This window comes from Tursiops truncatus, chromosome 9, assembly GCF_011762595.2.
Source record: "Tursiops truncatus isolate mTurTru1 chromosome 9, mTurTru1.mat.Y, whole genome shotgun sequence".
In the NCBI taxonomy this organism is placed as follows: domain Eukaryota; kingdom Metazoa; phylum Chordata; class Mammalia; order Artiodactyla; family Delphinidae; genus Tursiops; species Tursiops truncatus.
Window position 1 is genome coordinate 82,786,743 of NC_047042.1, and position 24,006 is coordinate 82,810,748.

At 37.0% G+C, this 24,006-nt stretch overlaps 1 protein-coding gene across 16 annotated transcripts in view; it reads left to right on the forward strand.

Moving 5' to 3' along the window:
* Positions 1–24,006, forward strand: part of NRF1 (nuclear respiratory factor 1) — a 137,302-nt gene that overhangs the window by 9,829 nt on the left and 103,467 nt on the right. The window contains exon 1 of one of the 16 annotated variants that reach the window (XM_019924095.3): positions 16,915–17,191. The exons of 14 other annotated variants lie outside the window; for them this stretch is intronic. The gene's annotated coding sequence lies outside the window, so the exon portion shown is untranslated. Of the gene's footprint in view, positions 1–16,914; positions 17,192–21,232; positions 21,307–24,006 lie in introns of those variants that run through there. One more of the 16 variants, XM_033863257.2, reaches the window with a different exon arrangement.

The following is a 24,006-nucleotide window of genomic DNA, read 5'->3' on the forward strand; positions in this document are numbered from 1 at the left end:
AGCCATGGCCGCTGAGCCTGTGCGTCCGGAGCCTGTGCTCCGCAATGGGAGAGGCCACAAAAAAAAAAAAAAAAAAAAAAGAAGACTGGCTCTTTCTCAAAGATTTTGTGCAGTAGATTTTCTTTAGAAAAGTTAGTAATATAATCCAATTTTCTTGCCTACTCATTTAGTTCTGTCTTTAATCTTTCTGGTAGCTAGTTTGTTTGTTTATACAACATGGAAACAAATCTAGGGTAAATATTTCCTTAGTTATCACAATATCTAAAGTAGTCTAGTCATTTTCCATCTAAGTATAATACAAAGCCTGCGGAGGTATGTATTGGAAGAAAAAAAGTCTGATTTGTTTATTCTCTTCCCTTCTACTTTGAAAATTAGAATCTTTTCCAGGAGAAAAACTTTATCATTTATACTTGACAATTAAGATGCTTAAGTCAGTGTCTTTCAGACATAGGGAGAGGTGGACAATCTGGGAATAAAAAGTACAAACTTTTTGCCTCAAACTTTTTTTTCAGTTTTTGTGTTTGAAAGATGTGAGAGCAGTCACTAATCCTAACTTGAGAATCCAACAAGATGGATTGTGTTCATTCTGAAGAAATCCATTTTGTAGCTAAATGAGTGGTATATATCTAATGTCCTTTAAATAGGTAATCTTTGGTTAGTATTAATTTAGGGTCTTTGGTAAGGTAGTGATTCTTGTGTTTTAGGCTAGCACAATTTTGAAATTATCTTTTTTTTTAAAGAATAATGATTATTTTATAACAATAATTGTTTTCCCTTAAAGGTAAAAGAATATGCAGCTGTTCCATGTAAATATGTATACTCAGATTTGGCCTGCCAGCAGAGTTTAAGAACTTTATATCCAGTGGCCTAATTGACACCTCTCAGATGCCTCAGATGCACTTCATCCCAAAATGAGATTCCCTTTTCAAACTTGGCCCTGTTCCATTCTTTCTTACCTCAGTGAAGGGTATCACCGTTTCATCTGTTTTCTCAGAACAGAAACTTGGTCTTTCCATATTGTCAAATCCTGTTTAACTTTCTAAATAAGCTCAAATTATCCTCTTCATTTCCACCATTATCACTTTTGTCTGGATTGCTATTGTTTCTTTTCTGGACTGTTGAAATAACCTATCACTGGTCCACCTGCATCCACTCTGGCTGAGCACTAATCCATTCTCCTCATTGCAGGCAGAATTAATTGATCTTTTCTAAATACACAAGTTTGATCATGTCCCACATTTAGGATGAAGACAAAGCTCTTTAATGTGGCTGTACTTACCTTTTGGACTCATTTTCTATCAAACATGCTGCCCTAACCATTAGACCTTTCCTATTGTTCCTTCTGCCTGGAAAGCTTTTTCCTCTCTTTTATCTGGTAAAATCTTGTAAATTTTATTCAAGTCTCAAGCATCATTTCCTCAGGGAAGTTTTACCGCATTTCCCTTATTTTTATACTTTTTCTTCACCATTTATGTCTATACGTGTCATTTTACATTTGTTGATATATTACTTGATATATGTCTGTCCCTCCCACCAGATTGTAAGCATTATGAAAGTAGACATCATGTTTGTGTCCATCACCATGCACAGTGCCTGACACATAACTAATAGTATTTATTTGAATACATGATAGTAGAAACCTTGCAAAATTCACTTGTAATATTTTATCTTATTATTAGATTTTTGTGGTAGCATCTAATATTTTATAATTTTTAGGAACTTGGGAATGGGAAGAGATTCTAAGTCATCTAAGCCAGCTCAGCTCCCCAAAGTTACATGGTCATCAGTCTTCTTGAACACATCCAGTGATAGGAAATCATTTTGGTGGGTACTAACTACTGAAACTCGGTTTGGTCTTTAATACTTTTTTAGATGGTTAGAAAGTTTAATTTCAACTGAAGTTTCTCCCTGTAATTTTTACCTACTGGTCTCACTTTTGCTCTTTAGGACTTCCAAAAATAAGTATAGTTTTTTTTGTTTTGTTTTTTTTTAAATAAAGTCCTTTCAGTCATCTCTCTTTTAGTTTAAATATCCCGAGATCCTTAAACCTTCTTGGAAAGGTAATGAGATATGCCGGAAGGATAGAGTTTGGGGGCTATGTTAGTTTCCTAGGGCTACTACAACAAGTTACCGTAAACTTGGTACCTTAAAACAACAGAAATTTATTCTCTCATAATTCAGAAGGCCAAACGTCAGGAATCAGGTGTTTGTAGGACCACAATCACTCTGGAGGCACTAAGAAAGAATCTGTTGTTTGCCTCTTACAGCTTTTGGTGGCTGCTGGCATTCCTTGACTTGTAGCTACATCACTGCAGTCTCTGCCTTCATGGGCACACTGTCTCCTACTCTTCTGTAATCTCTGTTGGCCTCACTCTCATAAGAACACTTGTCATTGGATTTAGTACCAACCTGGATAATCCCAGATGATCTCCTCATCTCAAAATCCTTAATTTAGTTACATCTGAAGGAACCTTTTTCCGAATAAGATAACATTCATAGTTTCCAGGAGTTAGGATGTGGACATATCTTTTTGGGAGCCGCCATTCAACCCACTAAAGGGGCTCCTGGGTTTAAATCTTGATAATGCTACCTCCTAGCATTTTGCAACCTTGAGCATGTTGCTTAATCTCTCTGAGCCTGAATCTCTTTAATTTTAAGACAAGGATAATAATACTTGTATCATTGATATGAGGAGATTTAAGGAAAATTCAGGTGAAGTACTTGACACATGGTAACTAACTCTACATGTTGCCTTCCATATTATCAAACTACCCTGACCCTACTGCACTTTCTCAGGGCCCCTAGATATCAAGCGTGGCCTAGAACCCAGCACAAGTGCAACTGGTCTGATAACTACAAACTACAGTGGGTCCATTTTTTTCTGTTTTTTGGGGCAGTGTATAGCCACTATGATTAATGTAGTCCAAGTTTGAATTATGTTTATTTGTAGCCACATCATAAGATTACCTCATTAAATTTAGAATTGATTAAAACCCATTTCTTTTTCATTGGTGTAATTATTAAACTTCTATTGTGTAGTTAGGTGTTTAGAACCAAGTGTACATTTTCACATTACATTGTATGTTATAAGCGTTACATTATCAAATCATAGTGCCTAGTGCATAATGGGAGCAAAATTTATGCTGAATTTAATGTTGCTGCATGGTTTAAAGGAATCTTTTTTTTTTTTTTTTGGCTGTGCTGCATGGCTTGTGGGATCTTAGTTCCCTGACCGGGGATCGAACCCAGGCCCCTAGCAGTGGAAGCGCAGAGTCCTAACCACTGGACCGCTAGGGAATTCCCTAAAGGAATCTTTAAACTATCTACTTTGGTGTTGTTCAGAGAACATTTCTTAAAACAAACGCTGGGGTGAATATAAAAAGGAAGAGAGTTACCATTGAAGTAGCAACTATATCAATTATATTGGGCAGATGGATGGCATCACTAGATACCCTTTCAGGTAATCAATGGCTGATCACTTCCAGGTTGATGGATGGGTTGCTTTTGATACTTCCATCAGGTATATGAGATATGTGTCCATTGCTTATTTAACAAATATGCATTTAATTATTTCCATATCTGCTAGTATTTGGAATTTGCATTTGAGATAAAACACTGGAGAAATGGATGATGTAGAAATGGTGTTTTTAAAATAGTTATTTTAGAGTATTACATGCACATTGTTAAATGATCAAACAATATAAAAGGAATTCAATGAAAAGTGAGTTTCCCACAGTTTCCCACCCCCAAAACAACTACCACTATCAGTTTTCTTGTGTAATCTTCAAGGTAGGGTAAGCAGAAGTGTGTGTGTGTGTGTGTGTGTGTCCTTTTTAAAAAACACAAATGATTGCTTATGTGCATATGGTCCTCTAGAAAGTGTTTTTTTTGTTTGTTTTTGAATGTCATGTGTTGTATCCTGACCCTCAGCACCAGTGTAGGATTTCTAGTTGTTTTACCCTATTGTTGAGAGACAGGGAACCAAATTTCATAGCTTTCTATTACTGATTTGATTGTGTGGGATGCCTTTCGAAGAGAGTTGTATATTATATAGTTCTTTGTGAAAGAATTCTCTTTATAGGCTGTTTATACCAGGGAAATAAAACCAGTTTTAATTCAGACCACTTATTTAGAAAATGACTGAAGAAAAACTCATGAAATTGGTTTAAAACATCATCCTGGTGTTGCCTGAGGCCTTTTCATGCTTGCTAAGTGAATTACTCATTTTGATTATATTGACAGCAAGGCGAAATAAATTATTTCAAGAGCCAGGTAGGTAATATAGGTGTAGTTTAAAAAGAGCTAGAAAATTCAAGAATAGAGGACTATGGTAGCCATAACATTCTACCTTGGGTTATTATCTGTGGGGTTTTTTTTCCCCCTCTTTTGTTAAAGTATAAGCCAATGTTTCTTTTTTTAATTATTATTTTATATTGGAGTATAGGGCGTGATTAACAATGCTATGCTAGTTTCAGGTGTATAGCAAAGTGATTTAGTTATACATATATCTATTCTTTTTCACATTCTTTTCCCATATAGGTTATTACAGAGTATTGAGTAGAGTTCCCTGTGCTATATGGTAGGTCCTTGTCGATTATCTATTTTATATACAGTGTGTACATGTTAATCCCCACCTCCTAATTTATCCCTCCCCCCACCTTTCCCCTTTGGTAACCATAAGTTTGTTTTCTAAGTCTGTGAGTCTGTTTATCTTTTGTAAATAAGTTCATTTGTATCATTTTTTAGATTCCACATATAAGTGATATCATATGATATTTGTCTTTCTCTAACTTACTTCACTTAGTATGATAATCTCTGGGTCCATCCATGTTACTGCAAATGGCATTATTTCATTCTTTTTTATAGCTGAGTAATGTTCCTGTATGTATATACCACATCTTCTTTATCCATTCATCTGTTGATGGACAGTCTACCTTGGGTTATTATATGTGGGGTTTTTTTTTTCCTCCTTTTTGTTACAGTGTAAGCCAGTACTTTTTTAAAAAAAAAAAAATTTATTTATTTATTTAGGCTCTGCCGGGTCTTAGTTGTGGCACATGGACTTCTTAGTTGCAGCATGCATGCGGGATCTAGTTCCATGACCAGGGGTCAAACCCAGGCCCCCTGCATTGGGAGTGCAGAGTCTTACCTACTGACCACCAGGGAAGTCCCAGGCCAGTGGTTCTTAATCTTTGGTTTCAGGACCCTTCTTAATAGTCATTGAGGACTCAAGAGCTTTTGTTAATATGGGTTATAACTTTTGATACTTACTGTATTAGGAATTAAAACTGAGAAATTTTAAAAATGTTTATTAATTTTAAAATAATATACCCACTACATGTTAAAGTTAATGAAACATTTTAATTAAAAATAACTATATTTTCCGGGCTTCCCTGGTGGCGCGGTGGTTGAGAGTCCGCCTGCCGATGCAGGGGACACGGGTTCATGCCCCAGGCCGGGAAGATCCCACATGCCACGGAGCGGCTAGGCCCGTGAGCCATGGCCGCTGGGCCTGCGCGTCCGGAGCCTGTGCTCCGCAATGGGAGGGGCCCCAACAGTGAGAGGCCCGCGTACCGCAACAAAACAAAACAAAAAACTATATTTTCTGAAACAAAAACAATTTAGTGAGAAGAGTGATATTGTTTTACAGTTTTTGCAAATCTCTTTAGTGTCTGGCTTGTTAGAAGACAGCTGGATACTCCTATCTGCTTTTGCACTCAGTCTGCTGCAGTATGTTACAGCTTTGGTTAAAGTATAAGAAGATCTGTTTGGAAAAGGGAAGAGTATTTTAAGAACCTTTTTAGATTACTGTGGATGATATTCTTTGATATTACATGAAAACTCAGCAGTGTTAATTTCTTAAAGGTGAATTGCAATGTGGAATCTGAAACCATATCTGTGCTCTGTTATGTTAAAATCTATTGGTTTATCATGCACTTTGAATGGATCTTTTAATCCATGCATAATTTTGTAACATCATACATTGATCATTTGGAAAATATTAGTTTACTGAGTTATGCAGATCTTCTAAATGTTGACACAAAAATCACATTCATTAACACTACCACTGATCTCATCAGAAAAGACTTTTTTTTTTTTTAGAAAAGACTTTTAAGAATGGAAGGCTATCAAGCTCACTGTGGCAGATACAAGTTTTCCAAAATTCTAATTATCACTTGAAGTACCCAGTTTTATCATTGACAACAAATGCTCTCAGTTGTTTTCCTTGAAGTGATAGGCTCACTTTGTTAATTTTTGAGAAAATAACTATCAGTTACCCAGGTCTGAATAGCCATACAGTTTGTCAGCTACTCTTTCAAGTAAAAATGGTATTCCTTGGGGGAAAATGTGGGTAATTCAGTTTGCGACTCAAAGCATGGTTTATGTGCTTTTTGAAATAGCCATCACACTTCCGAATGCAGAAGTGCTGTATGTATACTTTCCATTTGATTACACAGAATAGTAAAAAGACATGAATTCAAGGGTGAAGATTTAATAAAATTAATAATTTTTACTCTTTCATCAGCACATTCTTAAATTATGAAATTGACTCTTTCCTTTTACTGTGAATACATGAAGGTGAAGAATATAATGATGACTAGTACAGTTTGGTGCCATTGCCTTTAATTAATTGTGCTAAGATGCCAGTAGTTTTACCCTACCATTGCTTTTGCATTCTAAGTGCAAATATAAGTACAGTGAAAAAAGGCAAAGAATGTCTTAGTTATTATGAAAATAGTTTTGACCTCACTGATCCCTTGAAGAAATCACAGGGATTCCCAGGGTTATAAGGTTCACTTTGAGAACTGCTGCTGTAAGCTATTTGAGGGTTAGACTAATCACCCCACATATCCCCCTTCAGTTTCTGATCCAGGATTTTTCACAGAAAAGGTGCTCAATATATATTTGTTTTATGAATGTGATTTGATGACATTTAAACAGGACAAAACTTGGTGAGTAAAATTATGTAGCAGCCTACATCCATCCAAGCAATCTTGATGAGGCAGCTTTCCCACAGACATTGGTGAGAATAAGTTGAGCTAATGGAATGTGGATGATAATATACTTGGTAAATGCAAATGATGAAATAACTACAAATAAGGTGATGTTGAAATTAGAACTAACTGATTTCAGGAATGCACAGGAAAAGGATACACATGTACAAGTTCCTACACAGCCAGCGATTTCAGCCTTGTTAGGTTTCTGTTAATGAGTCCTCTACTTTTTGGGTCCTTTAATTTGTAGCGGTCTAAGAGAGGATCCTCAAGTAAGATGGATCTTATCTGAAAAGCAAACATCTCATTTAAATTTCAGTAGGTCGTGGGTTGTGCTTAATCTAGTAAAGTCTTTTCAAAAAGAGTTACTGACAGTGAATGTTAAAAACAAATCACTTTTTTTGAAGAATAGTGACTAAAAGTCCTGGGTCTATATAAACTGCAGACCCAGGTAGTCATTTTCCTCTTTAAGGAAACCTGTCCTGTTAATACCCTACTATGTATTTTTGGGGCAAGAAATTGGGTGATAAGATGGTGTGATATACCCTCTTTTAGTGTGTAAGCCTCAGTTCATCTAGCTACATTTTGATAATCTCAAATTTTGTTAAATAATACTCCTCCTCTTCTTTTCAAGTGATTTGTTTGTTACAGTCTATTTCTAGTTTAGGGCTAGGATGTAGGAATGGGTAGTAAATTGGGGGTGGAAATGGGAAGGAACAGTATTAGTTCTAAACCATCCCAGGCCTTCCACTACTCCCACCCCCAATCCCAACTTTTAAAAAACTTTTTACTCCTATTTCAAGTAAAGATTGTAACAGATAAGTTAAGGCATTTCTAACAATCAAAACCACACAGTTTTTTTGTTTCATGTTAAAAGTTACTGAGTCTACTTTAAGAAGTTCCTTCAAACATCTTGTGAATTTACCTTTTGTCCCTGAAGGTCATTACTTCAATTTACAATGGATACTCCCAAAAAGTTGGGTAGGGTAGGCATTACCTAAACTTTGGTCATCATCATACCTATGTAACAGCATGAGAGGATTCAGCTAGTACAGGGGTGTGTTACTATGTGAGAGCCACTTGTGCTTCTTGTCATAGGTGCCATGTCCTGGTTAGAAACCATTTAAAATCAAACTGGAAAATACCAGTCACCTTTTAAGGATGTCATAAAAATAAGGTTATTTTTATGACATCCTTAAAAGACTAAATACTGTTTTAAAACTGACCAAAGTAAAATGTCTGCTTTCAAACAGAGTTGTAAGTGGAAATGTAAAATAAGGTCAAATTAAAAATAATTTATCTATTACATTTCCTGAGCAGATTTAATTTTGAACTCTGTGTGCAAGGCACAGATTGGAATGGTTGCTGCAGATATTTTATGGAATATAGATTTCAGATTGTTATTTGCTTGTAAATATACACATGAAAACCCACTTTCAGGACTCCTACTTTAAATTTTTCAAAGAATTTTATCCTTTATGGAAGATATATTTGTATCTATTATTCCTCTAGTACCATATCCTAGTTAAGTAGTTTGAGGAGATTAGGGTTAAGTACTACTACTTTGGTATGACTTCTATAGCTGCTACCTTTAAAAGTTTGTTAAATACTTCAGGCATAAATAAGGATATAGAACAATATAATGAATACCCTGTATCTTCTACCCAACTTAAAAAAAATCACAGATAATAATGCCTCCTGGGCATTCCTTCCTCATCCTTTCCCTTCCCAGCTGTAACCATTATTCTGAATTTGATGTTTACCTTTCCCCTGTATCAAAAAACAAAAACAGAAAAACTATACCTTTATGTGTTGTATCCATAGGAAAGATATCATATTGTTTCGTATGTTTTTAAAGTTATATGAGATTAATCTTTATTTTTTTTGTTGCTTTGTTTTTTTGTTTTTTGCGGTACGCGGGCCTCTCACTGTTGTGGCCTCTCCCACTGTGGAGCACAGGCTCGGGACGCGCAGGCCCAGCGGCCATGGCTCACGGGCCCAGCCGCTCCGCAGCATGTGGGATCCTCCCGGACCGGGGCACAAACCCGTGTCCCCTGCATCGACAGGTGGACTCTCAACCACTGCGCCACCAAGGAAGCCCGAGATTAATCTTTATTGAGGCATGTAGTTATAGTTTACTCATTTTACATGCTATATAATATTTGATTTAATGGAGTGTGAAAGTAATATATGATCTTTGTAGAGAAGTTTGAAAATAAAAGAAAATATGAAGATGAAAAAATTTGTAGCTCTGCCATCCAGAGATACCACAGTTAATTTTTTTTCCTTTGATTCCCCCCCCCTCCCACTTAAGTTTATGTATTTTCTGGGTACCTTTTAATATGAATGGGACACAGTTTTATGGATTACATAAAATTGCAAAACAGCCACATAAGGGCTGTAATCGTATTTTAGTTGAAAAAGAAAAGAAAATGAGCTTTCCATATTAGGTATTCCACGTATACCAGGTATTCCACATATACCTAGTAAATTTACTATCTATATCGAATACTGATGGCATATTTCTTAGTATGGAAACACTGTGTAAGTGATATCTGGGAAGAGTTAGGTAGTATTGTTTAACATGTTTTTAAACTTATCTGAGAGATTTTTCTAGTAAACAAAATTATCAGATTTTGATGCTTATCTCTTTAAACATTAAGTACTTTTTTGGTTTTAACTTTTTGATTAAAAATGAAAAAGATGAAATATTTAGGTATGCATTTAATATATGTACAAGATCTATATGAGGAAAACTACAAAGCTCAGATGAAAGAAATCAAAGAAGAACTAAAATAGATATTCCATATTCATGGATAGGAAGACTCAATTGTATTAAGATGTCAGTTCTTCCCAACTTAATCTGAAGATTCAGTGCAGTCCCAATTAAGATCCCAGCAAGTTATTTTATGGTTATCAACAAACTGATTCTAAAGTTTATATGGAGAGGCAAAAGACCCAGAATAGCTAATACAGTATTAAAGAAAAACAAAGTTGGAGGACTGACACTCCTTGACTTCAAGACTCACTATAAAGCTACAGTAATCAAGGCAGTGTGGTATTGGTAAAAGAATAGACAAACAGATCAATGAAACAGAATAGAGAGCCCAGAAATAGATCCCCATAAATATAGTCAGCTGATCTTTGACAAAGGAGCAAAGGCAATACAATGGAGCAAAGATAGTGTCTTCAACAAATGGTGCTGGAACCAACTGGATATCTACCGGCCAAAAAATCAATGTAGACACAGACTTCATACCCTTTATAAAAATTAACTCAAAATAGATCACAGACCTAAGTGTAAGACATAAAACTATAAAACTCTTAGAAGATAACATAGGAGAAAACTTAGATGACCTTGAGTATGGTGATGACTTTTTAGATACAATACCAAAGCCATGATCCATGAAAGAAAGAATTCATAACTGGTACCTCCATACAATGGGGTATTATTTAGCACTAAAAAGAAGTTAGCTATCAAGCCATGAAAAGACGTGGAGGAATCTTAAATGCATATTACTAAATGAAAGAAGCCAACCAGAAAAGGCTACATAGTGTATGATTCCAGCTTTATGAAGTTCTGGGAAACGCAAAACTGTGGAGATAGTGGATCAGTGGTTGCCAGGGTTTGGGAGAAGGGAGAGAGGGAGCACGGGGCTTGGGGGCAGTAAAACCATTCTGTATGATACTCAAATGGAGGGTACGTCATAATACACCTGTCAAAACCCATAGACTGTATAACATAAAGAGTGGACTCTAATGTAAACTATGGCCTTTAGTTAATATTGGTTCATCAACTGCAACAAATTTACCACTCTAAAAGCAGGATGTTAATAGGAGAGGGAGAAGTGGTGAAGGGGTTATATGGGAACTCACTGTACTTTCTGCTTCAGCTTTCTATAAACCTAAAACTGCTCTAAAAATAAAATATATTAATGGGAAAAATACATATGTCAAACACCAATGTTCCATGGTAGAGGTGGGGTACAGGGATTTTCAGGTGTAGTCAGGAACTCCTCCAAACTAAATCATCATAACCTGTAGTTAGATAATGCTGAATAGCTTTATAGTTATATAATGTTATGGTATATATATTTTACAATTTACATATAAATGTAAATATATAATTTATATATAATATACATAATGTATAGTTAATAATAGTTATATACTGTTGAATACATTTGAATGTATAGGATGCATGGTGGTGGGGAAAGACTGAAGAAATCGGGGGTGGGTCAACTTCATCTAATGAAGAGACTGTTGCTGGTGGAGCTTTCCTAACACTGTCCCTGGTGAGAGAAATGCCTATGACTTTTCCTTCTTCACTTTAAATAATAATTTGATGGAGCTAATGTTTGCCAGCAGTAGCCTGTGATGGCATTTGTCTCAAATTTTGTGTCATGCTGTTCCTGTTCCCTTCCTCCCAGTGGAATGGTATGCTAATAAAGGTCTAACTAAAAGTGCACAGGAGTTCAGAGGCACTTAGGTCAAAAGAAATTCAGAACTGTTCAGTAATCAGTGCTTTCCACCATGACATTTATTTGCCAAGAAAAGATAAAATTATAATCAGTACCTAGTATTTTGGTGTAAACGGCACACAAATAGTCATTGTAGGCTTCTTTTTCATTTTTTTAAGACTTCATTTTCCAAGAGCAGTTTTAGATTTACAACAAATTGAGAGTGAGGTACAGAGATTTCCTATATACAAAGGATAAACCTACATTAACGCATCATAATCACCCAAAGCCTGTAGTTTATTTTAGGGTTTACTCTTGGTGTTGTATATTTCTGTTGATTTGGACAAATGTATTAATATAATGACATATCCATCATTATATCATGAAGAGTATTGGCACTGCCCTAAAAGTCCTCTGTGCTCTGCCTATTCATTTCCCCCATCTCCACCCCCAGTCCTGGCAATCACTGCTTTTTCTTGTCTCCATAGTTTTGCCCTTTCCAGAATTTCATATAGTTGGAATCAGAATATGTAGCCTTTTCATTTTCATATTGGCTTCTTTCACTTAGTAATATGCATTTAAGGTTCCTCCCTGTCTTTTCATGGCTTGATAGCTCATTTCCTTTTAGTGCTGAATAATATTCCATTGTATGGATATACCACATTTTGTTTATCCATTCACCTATTGAAGGACATCTTGATTGCTTCCAAGTTTTGGCAGTTATGAATAAAGCTGGTATAAACATTCGTGTGCAGGTTTTTGCATGTACATAAGTTTTCAGCTTATTTGGCTAAATACCAAGGAGTGTGTTGGATCATATAGTAAAAGTATGTTTGGTTTTGTAAGAAACTGCCAAACTGTCTTCCAAAGTGACTGACATATGTATTTTTACATTGCTTATGCTTTTTCAAAAGCACATTTGTCAGGTATGTAAAGGAATGAATGCCTGTCCTATGATAGGATGATGCCCTTACAAGCAATTGAGGTCTTAGGACTGGTTGTCCCTTCATAAATAATACCAGCTGTTTGCACTTTGTTCTTGTCTGCTTTTTCTTTTATTTATTTGTTTTATTTGTTCTCCCTTATTGTTCTTACTCTTTATTCTTCCTTACTGCTTCTCCTTGCTTTGGCCTGGGGAATGAGAGAGCTATGCTTGTTAGAATAGTGTAGTGATTTATTTTTATTTATTTATTTATTTTAACATCTTTATTGGAGTATAATTGTTTTACATTGTTGTGTTAGTTGCTGCTGTATAACAAAGTGAATCAGCTATATGTATAGATATATCCCCATATCCCCTCCCTCTTGCGCCTCCCTCCCTCCCTATCCCACTCCTCTAGGTGGTCACAAAGCACAGAGCTGATCTCCCTGTGCGGCTGCTTCCCACTAGCTATCTATTTTACATTTGGTAGTTAGTGTACTGATATAAAAGGCAAATAAGACAAAACTAAAACCCTTTCCCATAACCATGTTATGGATGGTTACGATTGCAGCATTTAGTAAAGTTGTTGCATGATTAGCTTCACTGTACAGATCTTCCAAGATGGGATTAGAGGAGCAGTACATTAATAAAACCTTCTTTGCTTTATAATTTAAAAATAAGGAAACTGATTTAAAATGGTTTAAGTCTATGCTAGCAGAAGAGTTTTGTTTTTTTCCCTACATTTCTCTAGGAAGACCTTTCAGTTTCTGCTGTTACAGTTCTCAAAGAGGACAAAACCTTTAGTTAAAGCTTGTTTTATAGTATCTGTGTAATTCTGTTTGTGTGTACATTTGTACATACCCCAAACTGCAGCAAAATTATGTGTCAATAGATTATACTCTCTCAGTAGATGAAAGTCAAGAACTGTATCAAATCTTCTTTGGGGTATGTATCCAGTTCACCTGACAGTCTTCCTGATACACATTTGTGGACCCCGTGGTTCAAAATCTCCTGGTGCAGAATCTTAGAGTTGTATTGTTTTGTTTTGTTTTTTGCTCCCTTACTTTCTGCATGCTGGCTTGTTAGTATATGTGTAAAGCCCACCTCTCCCATGCCCCCAGGTGGTTGTCTTTGCTTTGCATGAAGATACCTATTGATGGGAGAGCTCACTGCTTCCTGGCAACCTGCTGTTTTCACACCCCTGTTAGAAGAATGATCTATATTGGCCACAATTCTGCCCTGTCTACCCTAACTTCTTGGCTATTTGTTCTTATTGGGGCCACATGATATTTACAATTCCTCATAATAATTCTTTAATATTTAATAAGAGGTCATTTTCCTAAAGCCCTTTCTTTTCTAGGTTTAGACATATATATTTTTCTAACTATTCTTTATAATACTGGCTTTTTCACAGTCCCAGTGAAATATAATCTATGGCTTTAAAAAGTACAATGACAACAGGAAATGTCTAGTTCTTAAGTTGGGTCTTGAGGTAATATAAATGCTCCCAAAATGACAATTTAAAAACATAATCCCAAAAAGAATATAATTCCTGACCTAGAGACAGTGGTGAATATTGAGTAGTAAGGGAAGGGAGGGTAAAGTGCAGGTAGAGTATCCTTTCACACCCATATTAAAATTACTATTCATTTTCTTCTAATCAACAGATAAGAATAAAAAACATTTTACTCAAAAAAAAAAGTGTAGTGCCAAGCAGTAAATACAAGTGTGATCAGGTTGATGCTTTCATTATCCATATTTTACGTATGATGCTTGGCATGGTGCTTATTTCCATACTATTTCCATATTATTTCCAGCACCCCTTGAGTTTTTGTTTGTTTTGTTTTTTCTTGTGATGACACAGTCTTCACCATCCTGTGTTCTTCTGCAATGGGTTTTTTTAAGCCAAAGTTCAGAATATTATGTTTATGTTTATTAAAATTTATCCTGTGATATTTTGCTCATTATTTTAGCTGCTTGAGTTTTTTGGAATTTGATTTTACCCTCCGAGGACAGACTTCATTATCCCTTGAATCTCTAGTTATCCACCTATTTGATTAACATATCTTTTCTGTCTCTTTGCAGTTTCCAAAACAATGTCTCTCCATTATTGCTTTTTTTCCCACTTCTTTTTCTCAGTGGCAGATGCCAGCTTGTGTTACTTTGATGGATATGTATAGCTAAACAGGAACCTCAGATAATAGAAAAACATGTACAGTTGCAGAGCCACTAGGGAGCTGTAGTGTGCTTTCATGTTGAACATATAAAGAAGCTTTATATCTATTTTTCTTCTTTTTCTGGACATTTATTAATTTTGATTATTCATTCTTTTGGTATTTTGGAGCCAGTTCTTTTTGTGTTTTCAGCTTTCTCTAAACTTTTCTGTATGTATTTGAAAAGTTTGCAGGCCCCAAGGACTGTGTCTATAATGCCTAGTATATAAAATAACCCTGGAGCCTGTCTGTTAGGCAGATATCTTAATAGGAGGCTAATTCTTGTGTCTCAGTTTCCCAACTGCATGATGGAAGACTTGCATTAATTAGGGAGTTTCCACTTGTGCTCTGTGGAGTCCTGAGTCTCAGAGGGTATTGCAGGAGGTGAGGGGGATGAACGCCTATAGCTGTCAGCATTCCCCAGCTCCTTCAATAAGAAGTGTTCCACTTTTATCTTATATTTTGAGGTTCTACGTAGGATTCTTTTTAAAGAAAGAGTACCCAGAGGACATTGGGCAGCTTTGATGGTCTTTATATGAGTCTCTCTGATTCCATGAGCTTAGAGGTCACCCTCAGATTTTTCATTTGGTGAAGGGGTAGAGGGGCTTATTATACTATTTGTCTTTTCTTTCCCAGATCTGGGATTAACCACCCCTCCAGTCCCCTCATTATAAAAGTAACTACATGCTTATTGTTTTAAAGGGAGAAAAAAAATCTGTAAAACAAGAAGTCTTCATAATTCCATTATGCACAGAAGAAAAGCATTCTTAACAGTTTCAGTATACCTTTCTAGATTCTTTTGTTTTTCCATAGCCATATCTGTAATTTATTTGTTTGTTTGTTTGTTTATTTTAATGAGACCACACTTATTCTAGCATATTTTATAACCTGGGGTGTTTTGTTTTGTTGGGTTTCTCCCCAGTTTACAGCTGTATATTGTGGACATTTTCTGTGTCAGTACACATCAGTCTACTTCATCCTTTAATACTTATGTAATATTTCTCTGACTAATGATTTGTAACTATACTCAGTCAGTGTGAATATTCCTTGTTGCACAATACATGGAATCTATTCTAAAGTATGAACCTACTTTTATTTACATATTACTACTGGCATATGCATTTTTTTCGATAGTTTACTCTTTATTCACTCTTTTTGGGGGTTATGATATTTGTTGATTTTTCCAGTGACTTCTCTTTCCTCTGGTTTGATTACACATCAAGACCTCAGAAGTATTATCCCAGTCAAGCTACAGATGCAGATAACCCTTTTCAATAGCTCTAATTTAATGTCCCCTTTTAATAGTTACAAGACTATTCTTAAGAACAGAATCTTGGCAGACAGAATTATACTTTTATTCCAGTATATTACTACTGATGAGAAAGGTAGTTGACTTGTTTTGACCCAAGTGAGCTTAGTTCTAAGCGCCAGGAAGGTGGATGACAAGCAGCTTTTGGTGGTTTGACAGCCAGCTGGCTGCAGGACGTCTGTTGTGGTCAGGACTAAGTGGCTGCTGATAAATATTTGTGGTAAATTACATTTGATGGTCCCTTTTCCCCTTCTGATTTTTAGAATTTTATCAACAATCACACTGAGAAATTGGTAGTGAGGAAAATGTTTTTTATTCTTATAGGATGATTATTATTTTTTCTTTATGTAGTGCTCTGTAATTTTTCAAATAACTTATTCTAAATGGATGCAACATTTCCATAGTCATGGAAAAATTTTGGTGATTTTTTTTTTTTTTGAACAGGAAATATAGTGTAAATGTTATTTAAGCAGCTTATATTTCATTAGAAACTTAGGATAGCATTTCTTCCTCCCCCTTTTAAGTTTAGGGAAATCTTGTACAGGTTAAACAAATTCAAAAATGGAAATGTTATTCCCAGTTTTAAGGAATTTTAATTTTATATTCAACCACTTTGTAAATTTTATTCTTGAAACACATGTGCTTTTTTACTTTTCTCTAACTTCCTTTCCTTGTCAGGATTCTAAGATAATTTTTCCTTCTTACTACTATGCCTGAAACTTTGATTATTTGCTATTCTAATTTTAATTTTGGAAGTAATTCAAGATATACTTTGTTTTAATTTACTCACAAAGTAAATATAGGGATTTTAATTTTTGAATAGGTACTATTCAAATTTAGATGTCTGACACTTTCTGAAGTGTTTATGGTAGGGACCATTATTATACTATTTAGAAAGGTTTATTTATTGTTGTTGTTTACGTTACAAAATCTCTGAGTACTCTTTGTCTTAAAATGTATTTCATATGTTATTGTCCAGCTTAGAAAGTTCTAATTTCTCACTCATTCAATAAACAAATTTGAGTGATTATTGTGAGCCTTGAACAGTTCTAGGTGGTGGGATAAAGCATTGAATAAAACAGAAAAATCTTTGCCCCCATGAGCTTACTTACTATCTAAAAAGGTAAATAAATATTACATCGGGGGGTAATGAGTGCCATGGGGAAGGTGATGTCTGCTTGAGATTGTCTCCATATCTTTCAGAAGATTAATCCTCAAAAATACCAAGGCTGCAAATGGAAACCTGGGCTGGATATATAACGGACTTCACATTGACTATCCATCATTGAGTGGTGTGTAATTTGAACAGATTCCTGTATTTACTGTCTGTTCCCTTTCATACTACTTTCATTTTCACAATTGTGTTAATTCTTAGTGTGGTTCTATTTATTGTTGCTTAAAAATGATACCTTCCATTGTGCTTTACAGTTAAAAAACATTTTCATGTTTCATTTTTTTAAGTGGCTATAGCATAATAGTTTTGGTTGAACCATGTGAAATTGATGATATTTGACTGTTTTGGACCTGTTTCACATTGATCATTCTAATACTGTGCTGTACCTACCTTTAAAAACAAAATATGGGGCTTCCCTGGTGGCGCAGTGGTTGAGAGTCTGCCTGCCAATGCAGGGGACACGGGTTCGAGCCCTGGTCTGGGAAGATCCCACATGCCGCGGAGCAACTAAGCCCGTGAGCCACAACTACTGAGCCTGCGCGTCTGGAGCCTGTGCTCCGCAACGGGAGAGGCCGCGACAGTGAGAGGCCCACGCATCGCGATGAAGAGTGGCCCCCGCTCTCCGCCACTGGAGAAAGCCCTTGCACAGAAACGAAGACCCAACACAGCCAAAAATAAATATAAATAAATAAATAAATTTAAAAAAAACACAAAAAAAACAAAATATGAACATGTTTTATAAACTGTAAATCACTATTATGCACACTGACAAGACTTAAATTTTGTTTCTGTCACTCATTTCCTGTTTGCTTTAGAGCAATTACTTAACCTCATTGTGCCTCACTTCATCATGACAGTGAAGATAATAATACCTCTTAGAGTTGTGAGGATTACATTATACATTATAATGTGATTATATATGTAAAGGTACTTAGAAAAGCACCTAGCACATAGTAAAGGCTCAATAAGTGTTAGCTATTATTACTATTACTAACCCATGGGGCAGGCATCATCCTTGTCAGTTTTGCAGATGATCAATCAGAAGCTCATAGAGATTTTATGATTTTCCAAGATTATGCAACTAGAAATCAAAACCACGCATTTCTCACTCCAAGTTCTGGCCTCTTTCTCCTTGCACTACAGCTATCAGGGAAAGAAAGAAAAGGAAAATGAAGAAAGAAAGAGTATTCATATAGTAATTTATAGAGCACATCCTTGAATCTCTCCAACATAGTTACTTTAACTTAGTTATCTTGTTTTCATAGACTGTTTTGACATCCGTAAAGAAAAATGTTTGACAGAAATCTGAGATATGATAGATAATTGTGACCTAGTGTTACATTGTTACCTTAGAAAGGGTAATAGTGGCACTTCTATAGCTGATTTGTCCAGAAGTGAATGAACCTAAATAATAAATGTTTACCTCAATATTTCTAAGAATATAAGTGCAATTCTTAATTATATTCTTCCAAAAAGGAGCAAAAACAAATGTTAAAAAGCATTTAAAAGCATCTAAAAGCAGTTTTAAAAATAGAAAACTTAAGCCTCCAATTCACAATATCCTACTCACATTTCCACGTGGAGATATACATATATATATATATATATATATATATATATATATATATATAAAATAGGCATCTCAGTTGTTCCTCTGACATTCATTCCCATCCCAGTAAATGCCTATTAAGTTCTTCCAGTTGCTCAAACCAAAAACCTTGGAGTCATTTTTAGACTTCTCTCTTTCACTCTACCATGCATCCCAATTGTCAGGAAATCCTGGCAGCTGTACCTTTAAAACATGCAGAATCTAACTATTTCTTATCACCTCTGATGCTGCTACCCTGGTCCAAGCCATGTTCATCTTTTTTTTAATTTACTTTTGGCTACATTGGGTCTTCGTTGCTGCGCACAGTCTTTCTCTAGTTGCGGCGAGCAGGGGCTGCTCTTCGTTGCGGTGCGTGGGCTTCTCATTGCGATGGCTTCTCTTGTTGTGGAGCGCGGGCTCTAGGAGTGCGGGCTTCAGTAGTTGTGGCTCACGGGCTGAGTTGCTCCGTGGCATGTGTGATCTTCCTGGACCAGGGATCGAACCCGTGTCCCCTGCATTGGCATGTGGATTCTTAACCACTGCGCCACCAGGGAAGTCCCGAAGCCATGTTCATCTTAAAGTAGCCTTATAATTGGTCTTCCCGTTCCCACCCTTTCCTCCCTTCAGTCTACTCTCATATAGCAGCCCAGGTGACCCTTTAAAAATGTATATAAGAAAATCAGTTTACATCTTAACCCCTGCTCAAAACCTTCCAAGGGTTTCCCATCTCATTCAGAATAAAATCCAAAGGTCTTAAGTAGCCCTCAAGGTCCCACAGGCCTGATCCTGGCTAAACTGTCTGACCTCATCTGCTTCTTCTCCCCTAGCTTAGGGTGCTTCAGGCACACGGGCCATTTTGCTGTTCCTTGATCACACCGAGCATGCTCCTGTCTCAGCATCTTTGCATTTGCTGTTCTTGCTGCCTTGGATACTCTTCCGCCCAAGTATTTCATGCTGTCTCCCTCACTCCTACAGATGTGAACTGAGAGATCTTGTCAGAAAGGCATTTCTTGGCCAGCACCCTCTCTTGTCCGCACCTCTCCTCTCCCTAAAATATTATGTATATATTTGATTAGTTTATCTCCCTCTGGTAGGATGTAAAATCCAAGAAGGGGAGGACTTTTTTTTTATTCATTGCTGTCTCCTGTGTCTACATCAATGCTTGACACACAGTAGGTGATTTTTATGTATGTATTGAATGAATGAATGAATTGAATTTCTTGGCAAGTCGTTATCTCAATTCTTCTTCCACCAGATTTGATATTGTTGACTTCTCTCTTCATTTGCCTACCATGACACTTACTATCTCCTGATTCTCATTTCTCCTTCCAACTTCTCATTTGTGTTCACACGTTGTTTTTTTTTCCTTCCTCTATATGCTACTTTGAATATCCCTAAGTTTCCTTGCTTCTTTTATCATCCCATTTTACATATTATTCCTGGTCAATTTTATTCATGCTCTGTGCTTTCATTACCATCTCCTTGTTGATGAGTCCCAAACTTACACCTGCATCACAGGCTCCTGCATCACAGCTCCAGATCTGGGTATCTCACTGGACAGTTCATGTAAATATTGTTACGCACTGTCGTCCTCTGCAAATCTGCTCTTTTACTATTCCTTGTCTTGTTTAATGAGCCACTCTTTAACCCAGGCCAGAACATTGGCATCATCCTGGACTTACCTTTCCTTCACTGTTCACATCCAGTTGTTCACTAAATCCTTTCCATTTTCACCCCCTAAATATTTCACCCCACTGTCTTAGTTCAGGCCCCCATTAGTGCTCCCTCATGGACCACTGAATTAGTTACCTGACTGGTTTGGTAACTAGTCAGTCTAGGCTCAGTCCTTCCCAAGCGATTCTTCACAGAGCTGGGAGGAATGTTTGCTCCTTATCGCCTTTAGCAGTGCTTCATCCTATAACCTAGAACCCTAAGGGTGGCCAGGAGTTATAGCAGTGGGCTTTTGTGACCTGTGGTTATTTGTAGACTGAGTAGATAATACTGTCTCTCAAAAGTATTGCCTACATTTGAGTTTTCAAATAAATTAAGTAATTTATAGTGTACTCTTTTCATTATCTGGTTTTCTGAATAAATACAATTATCATGTAGTAGAGGTTCCCCTCCCTCCCCGCCTTCCTTCCCTCCCTCCTCCCTTCCTTTCCTTCCTTCCTTTCCTTCCTTCCTTCCGTTGTTATAAACGGATCTTCATAATATTAAGTACCACTGAGCTATAAGATGAAGTACAGATTACTTTGCACAGCACATAGGCCCCCACCATCTGGTTTCCCCCTAGCTGAACCTCTGGTGTACTCCATGTTTGGTCATGTTCCATATGCCACACTGTTTCCTCTGCTCCGAATACTTCCACCCCACCCTCCTTCCCAGCGGCACCTCTCAAATAGCTACTCCCGTAAAATTTTTCCTGATCAGAATAAAATCCAAACTCCTTTCCAAGGCCTACAAAGGCTTTATGTGATTTTTTCCAATCTTGTCTCCCTCCACCGTTTCCCTTTTTACCAGGCTCTTCCTGTGACTGCCTTCTTCTCACCCATTCAGGTCGCAAATCAGATGTGCCTCATCAGAGACCACCCCTCTCCCCAGGCATTTTCTTATCATATTGCCTTATTCTATCCTCTGCATAGCACGTCAGTTCCAGAAATTCTTGTTTATTCCTTTATGTCTTTATTGTCATGGCTCCCTCCTCCAGAATGTAAGTTCTTTGAGGTGGGACTCTGCCTTCTTGCTTACCACTGTGTCTCTTGTCTAGAACCTGGTCCTCAGTAATTTTAAAAAAAAATGTTTTTTGGAATATAGTTGATTTGCAATGTTGTGTTAGTTTCAGGTGTCCAGCAAAGTGAAGCAGTTATACATATACGTGTATCCCCTTTTTTTTAGATTATTTTCCCATATAGGCCATTACAGAGTTTTTTTTTGTTTTTGTTTTGTTTTCTTTTGTTTTGTTTTTTTGCGGTACGCTGGCCTCTCACTGTTGTGGCCTCTCTGGTTGCGGAGCATAAGGCTCCGGATGCGCAGGCTCAGCGGCCATGGCTCACGGGCCTAGCCGCTCTGTGGCATGTGGGATCTTCCCAGCCCGGGGCACGAACCCGTGTCCGCTGCATCGGCAGGCAGACTCTCAACCACTGTGCCACCAGGGAAGCCCCCATTACAGAGTATTGAGTAGAGTTCCCTGTGCTATACAGTTAGGTCCTTATTAGTTATCTATTTTATATATAGTAGTGTGTATATGTCGATCCCAATCTCCCAATTTATCCCTCCCCGACCCTTACCCCCTGGTAACCATAAGTTTGTTTTCTACATCTGTAACTCTATTTCTTTTTTGTAGGTAAGTTCATCTGTACCCTTTTTTAAAATTCCACATATAAGCAATATCATATGATATTTGTCTTTGTCTGACTTACTTCACTCAGTATGACAATCTCTGGGTCCATCCATGTTGCTGCAAATGGCATTATTTCGTTCTTTTTTTTATGGCTAATATTCCATTGTATATGGTACCACATCTTCTTTATCCATTCCTCTGTTGATGAACATTTAGGTTGCTTCCATGTGTATTGTAAATAGTGCTGCAGTGAATATCGGGGTGCATGTATCTTTTCGAATTATGGTTTCCTCCTGATATATGCCCACGAGTGGGATTGCTGGATTATATGGTAGCTCTCTTTTTAGTTTTTTAAGGAACCTCCATACTGTTCTCCAATTTACATTCCCACCAACCACTGTAGGAGGGTTTCCTTTTCTCCACACCCTCTCCAGCATTTATCGTTTGTAGGGTTTTTTTTATGGCCATTATGATCGGTGTAAGGTAATACCTTACTGTAATTTTGATTTGCATTTCTCTAACAGTTAGTGATATTGAGCATCTTTTCCTGTGCTTTTTAGCCATCTGTATGCCTTCTTAAATATTTGTTGATTGATTGGATTATCATCCCTCTCCTTTGAGCCCCATTCTCCCTGTAATTTTCTTCCTTAGCATTTATACATTGCATTGTAGAGTCTTTGTTGCTATTATCTTGTTGATAAGAGCATGTTCTTCTCCCTCTAGCCAGTCAGTTGTTGCCAATCTGAAATGATAATAACAATTAGCATTTATTGGGGGTGGCGGGGCACTCTGCTGAGTCCTTTACTTAATTACTTCATTTTATTTAATCCTCACATTAACACTTTGAGGAAGGTATTAATACATTATCACCAGTTTATAAATAGGGTGACTGAGGCACATAGAGAGGTTGAGTATCACCGTACTAACAAATGACAGAACTGACTCTTCAGCCCAAGCTTTTAACACAGTACTGCTTACTGGTGTCCCCAGATCTTCCTGATTTTTCAAGAGAAGTCAGAAGTCTGGAACTTCTATTCTTATTTCCCTATTTTAAAATGTTGGCAATTCATTCACATTGAAAAACCGAACAAAAAAACACTGCAGACCAGTCAAAACAGGTATGAAGGGCTGCTTTGGTTTATATGGTTTTTCTCTGACTAGACCTGGAGCTGCTTATGGTCCAACCCTTAAGATCCTGGTACTCAAATGCTGGATGGATGCAGCAATCATTTCCTCTTCTGCATCACTTTCTTGCTCCACAATAAAATACAGTAAAATAATGCCTTATGTTTCTTTAGCATGTTGCAGTTACAAGGTGCTTTCATATACATTGTTTGACTTTTTTAAAAGCCTCAATTGATGTTGCCACCATCAAACTGTATGTATGTGTCCCTTAGCCCTCAGTTTCACAGTGGATCAGAAGTAAAATGCAGGAAGTAAACCAGGAAATGATAAGTGTTAGGCTCACTGCTCAGCCTGCTTTTCAATATTAATCTGTACTGCTGTTGCCCCGCTGATCCCATTATGCACAGCTCCATGTGTGTGAAAGCATGCTTTTAAACATTCAGTGTTATTTATTTTAAATTAGTGAGACATACGCTGTCCATAAATTGTGCACAATTTATGGAAAAAACAGTCAATACTGGGGTTTGGGTTTTTATTTATTTATTTTTAAAATAAATTTATTTATTTATTTTTGGCTGTGTTGGGTCTTTGTTGCTGTGCACGAGCTTTCTCTAGTTGTGGCGAGCGGGGACTAGTCTTTGTTGCAGTGAGTGGGCTTCTCATTGCAGTGGCTTCTCTTGTTGCGGAGCACGGGGTCTAGGTGCCTGGGCTTCAGTAGTTGTGGCACGTGGACTTCAGTAGTTGTGGCTCTCGGGCTCTAGAGTGCAGACTCAGTAGTTGTGGCGCACGGGCTTAGTTGCTCCACAGCATGTGGGATCTTCCCGGACCAGGGCCCAAACCCGTGTCCCCTGCATCGGCAGGCGGCTTCTCAACCGATACG